The following is a 6924-nucleotide window of genomic DNA, read 5'->3' as shown; positions in this document are numbered from 1 at the left end:
ACAATGACCAGACAAAGAGTGAGGGGAAACACAGAGACTAAATACACAGACACTAATGACATGACGAGGCACAGGTGAGGGGAGAGGAGGAAGGAAGCCAGGTGAGATAATGAGGGGGAGGAGCACAGAGGAACAGACCAGGAGGGAACAAGACAACAGACAGAGGGAGCCAGAGGGGAGAACATAGGAGAACTTAAAGGACACATGAGGGCATTGAATATCAAACACATGACACACAAGACAAGGAAAAAACACAACACAAGACATGATACCAAGATGTAAATCATAAACAAGAACCCAAAAACCAAATACAAAGACGAACACAACAGGAGTCATGACAGTGGGCCCCTCAGATACCTGTTCTTCAGTCTGTGCCTGTTGATCTACATGGCTATAATATCTGCTAATGTTGTTATTGTGACCATGTGCCTAGAGAAGTCTCTGCATCAGCCCATGTACATGTTTATCTGCTGTCAGTGCCTGAACTCTCTGTACAGCTCAGCTGGCTTCTTCCCCAGGTTTCTGATGGACCTATCTATCTTGTGCCATCAGCTTGTGTGTCTTTGTACAGTTCGATTAACTCTGTGTGGAAATAAACTGCGCAGACTGTTTTCTGTTCTAACTGGCTTGTGGTTCATCTCTCCTGTGTGGACATGACACGAACAGTTCAGCAGGTCTGGTCTTTGTTGTGATAACCATCTTCACCCCCCTGTTCTTCATCCTGTACACCTATCTGCACATCCTGCTCGTCTGCAGGAGAAGCTCGTCTGAATTCAGAGGGAAGGCGTTACAAACCTGCCTGCCTGCCTCACATTATAATATCCGTGACATATTCCTTCTCTCTCTTCTGTGACCTCTTGCTGTCTCGACTCAGGGCTGAAACACTTCATCCCATCATCACAGTTGTTTTATCTCTGGAGTTTCTGATCGCTCCTCCTATCAGTAACCCTCTAGTTTACGGCTTGAATCTGCCTTAAATCAGATGAGCCATCTTCAGATTGAAGATCTGCAGAATGTTTCTTCTTTCATACAGGAGCACGAACCCAACAGACAGCAGCTGGTGAAGCCTGTCAGCCTGTAACTCACATTGATGAACAAGTATTTGTATCCTTCTCTCCAGTCCAAGTACTGATACCTGACTGCACTCAGAGCATCACTACAGTATGAGGGTGTTTTTAGCAAAATGTACTTAAAGTACTCAAAGTAAAAGTGTTGATGTTGTAGTAAAATTTTCCTTTTCAGTGTTTTTATATGACATTTGATGTTTGTGGATTGATATTACCTCTGCATTACTTTATATTACTGTTTAATCCACAGCAGACCAACTGACCGACAGTACCAAACATGGCCCTTTGACAACCTCTCATAACCCTCTGATAATTTCCTTAGCATGCAAATGAGCCCATTCATGAGTTACGTCTGTTGCAGAATAAAAAATACTCTAATCCTATTAAAAGGTTCTAACTCAGGCTGTTTCTGCAGTCGACAACTGACTTAACATTTTAAATACAATCATCATAATAATATCAATATTAAAGAAACATTGTTTTTTTTCCGTACTTTCTTCATGTAAAATGTATTTTTCAGTTGAGAAAACTACTAAACAAAGCAGAGTTCAAAATCAAAAGTGAATTGTTTGAATACATCAGGAGCCTCACAGGTCAGATACTGCACTTCACTTTTATTAAGTCTGGCCCCTTTAAAGACTAGTTGAAGAAGCCTGATCTATGACATCATCATGTCTGTAGTCAGTCTGAAGAGTATCTAGTAACTGAAGATGTAGAAATGAAACGTTGCATAAAATGGATACAGTCCAGTAGAGTAAAGTCAGTTCAGCTCCTGTCAGCAGGGGGCATGGTTCAGGTGTGATGACCAGCAGGAGAGGAGACTGTTCGCTGTCTCCTGCTCATTCATTTATGTGTGGCGCTCCGCCATAATATTAACACTGCAGCCACATAGTGATTTTCTATTGTTGGAGCTGGGTCCCATTCTCACTGACTCGAGACAGCAGCTGTCAGTGAACAGCATGATGTCATATACTATACATACACTATAGATACAAAGGTTGGCAGTGTGGTTTTAACTCTGCCAGCAAAACCAACGAAGAAGAGGAGGAGGACTGTTTAACGCAGTTGTCTTGACCGTAACTTCCTCTGCACAGAAGAGGGCTGGCCTCATCATCAATATCCAGTCCCCACACAGCGTGACAGGCCTTGAAGCATTGTGTAATCACATCGTCATGTGATGCACTGGGGACTTGCTCCCAAAAGGTAATATTGTGAAAGACGTGTCTGTTAAATGGTCAAAAAAGCTTCACAGACCCGCACAACTGCAAGAATTCATTCCAATAAAATTTGGAGAGTCTAGAAGTCTAGCTGCCCAGTCACATTTTATCTCCATCCAGGTTAGCTCGGTGCTAAACTGGAGTTATCCGACTCGGTCGGTGGAAGTCTCGAGCGGCATGCTCTACAACACCTAGCCTGACAGCCACCACCACAATTAAAGTCTGATTCTGTGGGAAACACTGATGCTGGTTTGAAAAACTCAGGGTGGCTCCTCCAGAGGTTAGTGTAGCTGCTGGCAGGGGCGTATTTAGTCATTTGGGGCCCCAAGTCAAACCCAGTCATTGGGGCCCTCCACGTCCTCATACTGCACTGACAAAAGGTTTATTCTCACCTCAACACAAGGTCTTCAATGTGGGCAGCAGCAAATAGGTTGAGCCTGGATATTGTTGTATCTTGTGTTACTACTTAGTTGAGCTAGATGAAGTCCTTAACACTAGAAGAGACGGAACTCCAACACTACTAGAACGGCTGTAAGTCATTTTGACTGCTAGATTTTAAACTCTGTAATCTCTCATGTAAACACCCAACTGAGTGATGAATGCATTCATTGTGTCAGGATATTTAAAAACAATCACGAAATAATACCAAAATGTACATTTTAACAAGTTTAATTATACATTTATCAGTATTCATATCATTGTACATTGTGAACCGCAATTACTGCATATTTACAAGATTTTAATAGAGAAAAATTAACTATTAAAAGTAACTTATTTGATTATGAAACATTTTATTTCAATAATTATTATATAATAAAATAAATAATAATTGAAAAAGCTGTAAACGAGCTGATCTAAAACAAAAACAAAGAGCTGTTGTGATCCCTGGTCACAGTCTGCAGATCCTCCACTCTCCTCACAGTTACCACACACGGCTTGTGGCATTTCAAGTGTCCGGCGTTTGGTTCCGTTTGGTTCCGTTTGCAGCTCTTTCGGACCGGCACCGCCTCCGTGTCCGTGTCTGCTGCTGCAGCGGTGGTTGGTTCCGCTGCTGCCCAGCTTGTGCCGCCTGCAGCGGCTCCTTTCCCCTCCATGTATTCTGCCCTCAGCTCCTCTGCAGCTGCTGCGGGACTTTCCTCCGGGTCTCCTGCTGCTGCTGCTCCGTGAATAACATGCGGACATTGATCCCAGCCAGGCCGAGGATGTTACAGAAGACACTGGTCATGTTCCTCCGCCTTGGACGGACTCGCCGTACTTGGTGTTGTTGTAGTAAATCACAGACTCTGGTTTTGCCTTCGCCCCACTAAAGGTGTGCACACCTGTGTGCAGGTGCTCAGGATGCAGACATTGTTCCTCGGCTTTCCCTGGTACACAGTCAGAGTCGCGTCACCACACTGTGTTGAACAGCTCCGCTGCTGTTTCACGGAGGGGAACTCCCGTTTCTGTTTGCCCATGGTGCCAACCAGGTGATATAATAAAAAAAAAAAACTATATAATAATAATTAACTTACAAGTAAATTCACAGAGAAGCGCAGCTGCAGACCGCAAACACAGTAAGAGACGAGAGAGACAAAGAAAGCAGCAAACCGCCCGAAACGATGTGCGGCCAATATGACTGTTTATGGCCGAAATAGGTAAAACATATAATATTTTCTTTGTGTTTTGTGTAATTTATATAAAAAACCATTCTGAATTCAAATACAGACACTTTTAGGGAAAGTCAGGTAAGTTAACAGCAGTGCTGCACATTTTCAAAATGGTCGTCTTGGCCGTTCTAGTGTTAAAATCCTTCTTGAGGATTATTATCTAACAGGTGAATCATCTCAACGCGTTTACTGTAATTGATAAGAACATGAATCAATATTTAATATAGTTTACCATGTCGACAGCTTTAATACTCACATGTTTGTGATGAAAAGCGTCCCTGTGTCTCTCTCCGCTTCATCTCCTCCTGGGCTGACACTGACAGCGGTGCTACTGACAGCAGCTTCTGGCTCTTGCTGTTGTCGGGGACCTGCGGCTACATTCAGTGTCACTGGGAAACAAAGTTGACTCTTTTGGTAGTTTTGATAAAAAACAGTTTGCTGTCCTCTCTCCTTCTCCTCTTCTCCTCTTCTCCTCTTCTCCGCTCCACTAGCGTAACTCCGCTTCAGTTTTCTCAGCTCAAAACCGCGCCAAAGTTTGTTTTGCTACCGTCTTCCTGAACCAAGACTGCACATGCGCAGTAACATGGAATAGTCCATTGCATGAGAAGGGAGGGGGGAGCAGTCGAAACGACCATGATAGATTAAGCATTTTTATGTATTTTTAAGCAGGCAAATTAAGACTAAAACGATAATACTTTCTTCAGATCGAAGACAACTTTATTAATCAGTTTTTATGACTTAATGAGTTTGGGGGCCCCTGGAAATCTCGGGGCCCGAAGCAATTGCCTGTGTTTGCCTAATGGTAAGTCCGCCCCTGGCTGCTGGAGCATCACTTCTCCCAGAACTGGAGAGTTTTTTTCATCAGAAAGTGCAAAGAAAGACATTGAAGGCCTCTCTCCACTCTTCTCTCCACTGACTGATGGTGCTGAGCTCTGCTGCTCTTCATCTGATTGGTTGAGAGAAGGTGATAGGCAGACGCTTCATCCAGTCAGTGCCTTCCCTTCAACAAACTGTTTCTAGTAGCACCTTTCCCGTTGGTTCTGTAACAAACCATCTGGTGAGTTAGGTTAGAAACCAGCTGCACATGAAAGTCCTCCCTCACCTGCTCTCAGGATAAAAGGGGTCACATGCTGTGAGAGCAGGTCTGTACGGAAAAGATACTGTCACAGGAATTAAAGGGTAATAATACAGTCATCAGAGTCAGAAGTACTTCATTGGTCCCCGAGGAGAGGACTGGATCAGTACCTGAATGTCAGAAACACCCAGTCTGCTCCTGAGAAACCTCTGTTCTATAGTGACGGAATAAATCTCCTCAGAGGTCAGAGTGTTTGTCATCCACACAAGCTTTAGTGTCAATAATAAAATCAGTCATGCACTGAACCTGTGCTGAGAGTGGACTCAGACAGGAGCCTGATCTGGACTTTGATGACTGAGACCAGACAGTGTTTTCTGTGAACAGATGTGAAGTGATGCTGATGTCCTCACAAGTTCACATGACTACATCAGTTTATAGTCCCATCAAATGTTTGAAATAAGTCTGTTAGACTGCAGCCTCCTGTCTCACCACCAGGGAGCAGCAAACTACTGGTGCATGTCTGACAGGTCACTGGTGTGTGTGTGTGTGTGTGTGTGTGTGTGTGTGTGTGTGTGTGTGTGTGTGTGTGTGTGTTCTAATAGGATTCCTTGTGCTGACCTGGTTTCTGTGTGTGAAGGTCTGACCTTTAACCTGAGACAGAACAGACACACGTGCTCAGAGTCAACAGGTGACACTCAGTGATGTCATCAGAGACAACAGACTTCAGACAGGAAGTCGCAGAATGAACCTGTATAGATGTACATGGAGTATACACTGAGTACTGCGTATGTACATGGAGTTTACACTGAGTACTGCATGTGTAGATGGAGTATACACTGAGTACTGCGTGTGTACATGGAGTTTACACTGAGTACTGCGTGTGTACATGGAGTTTACACTGAGTACTGCGTGTGTACATGGAGTATACACTGAGTACTGCGTGTGTAGATGACTGGATGATGAATGATGTCACTGTGATGTCACTGAAGTCTCTCCAGACACACTGAACACTGATTGGATGCTGATCAGCTATTAGCTTCATGGCTGCTTTGGATCAGATGACATCACAGCTGATCAGCCAACCACTAAGCTCCCAGGGCTCAGCACCGACCCACCTGCTGCTCTAAACCCTGGGATCAGTCTCAATCTGATGATGAGCCTCCTCTCATCTCCTCATCCTCTCCTTCTCATCCTGCTCTTCCTCCTCCTCTTCCTCCTCCTGAATCCACCTGTAGAGATTAAAGGAGTGAAGAGAAGGAGGCTGAGGTTCAGTATTGAAACTCACCCTAAGACCCTGCGTCTCCTCCAGCTGGATCAGATCAGAGCCACACTGATCGTCTGTTTCCTCTGCTGACAGCCCGGCTCAGCACAGGTGAGTTCTGAGACACACCGTTAAAATGAGTCCAGGTAGAAAAGACTTTAATAATGAGTTGATCATCTAACGAGCCTCGTGTGTGTGTGTGTGTGTGTGTGTGTGTTTGTTAGTGGTTAGTGTGTGTGTATGTGTGTTAGTGATTAGCCTCAGGGTCGCAGAGACTGTAGAGGTTTTTAAAAAGAGGCTCAAGACCCACCTTTTTAACCAGGCTTTTAATTGAAATTTAAATTCTTCTTAATTCCTTTATGCCGTACTAATCAGAGCACTTTTATTTATTTATTTATTTACTTATTTATTCTTTTATTTATTTATTCATTTAAATCCTTTTTATTTTATTTTATTTTATTTTATTTTATTTATCTATTTATTTATTTTTTCTTTTACTGTTTTAATCTCTCATATTTTACCCTTTAGTCCCTTGTGCTTTTAGCCTTTATACTTTTATGTTTTAGTCCCTCGTGTTTTCAGCTTCTATGCTTTTTGCTTTCTTTTACTGTTTTAGTCTGTCAGTTTTTAATCTCCAGTGTTTCCTCCTGGGGGCCTG

At 43.4% G+C, this 6924-nt stretch overlaps 1 protein-coding gene across 1 annotated transcript in view; it reads left to right on the top strand.

Annotated features, from left to right (window-relative positions):
- The first annotated feature begins 6228 nt into the window (after positions 1 to 6228).
- LOC119025864 (transmembrane protein 237A-like) overlaps positions 6229 to 6924 on the top strand; it is an 11063-nt gene continuing 10367 nt past the window's right edge. Inside the window, exon 1 of the mRNA XM_037109873.1 lies at positions 6229 to 6377. The gene's annotated coding sequence lies outside the window, so the exon portion shown is untranslated. The remainder of the gene's footprint in view (positions 6378 to 6924) is intronic.

Source organism: Acanthopagrus latus, chromosome 9 (genome assembly GCF_904848185.1).
Source record: "Acanthopagrus latus isolate v.2019 chromosome 9, fAcaLat1.1, whole genome shotgun sequence".
In the NCBI taxonomy this organism is placed as follows: domain Eukaryota; kingdom Metazoa; phylum Chordata; class Actinopteri; order Spariformes; family Sparidae; genus Acanthopagrus; species Acanthopagrus latus.
The sequence above is the reverse complement of the archived record's forward strand: the minus strand, read 5'-3'. Positions and strand labels throughout refer to the sequence as shown.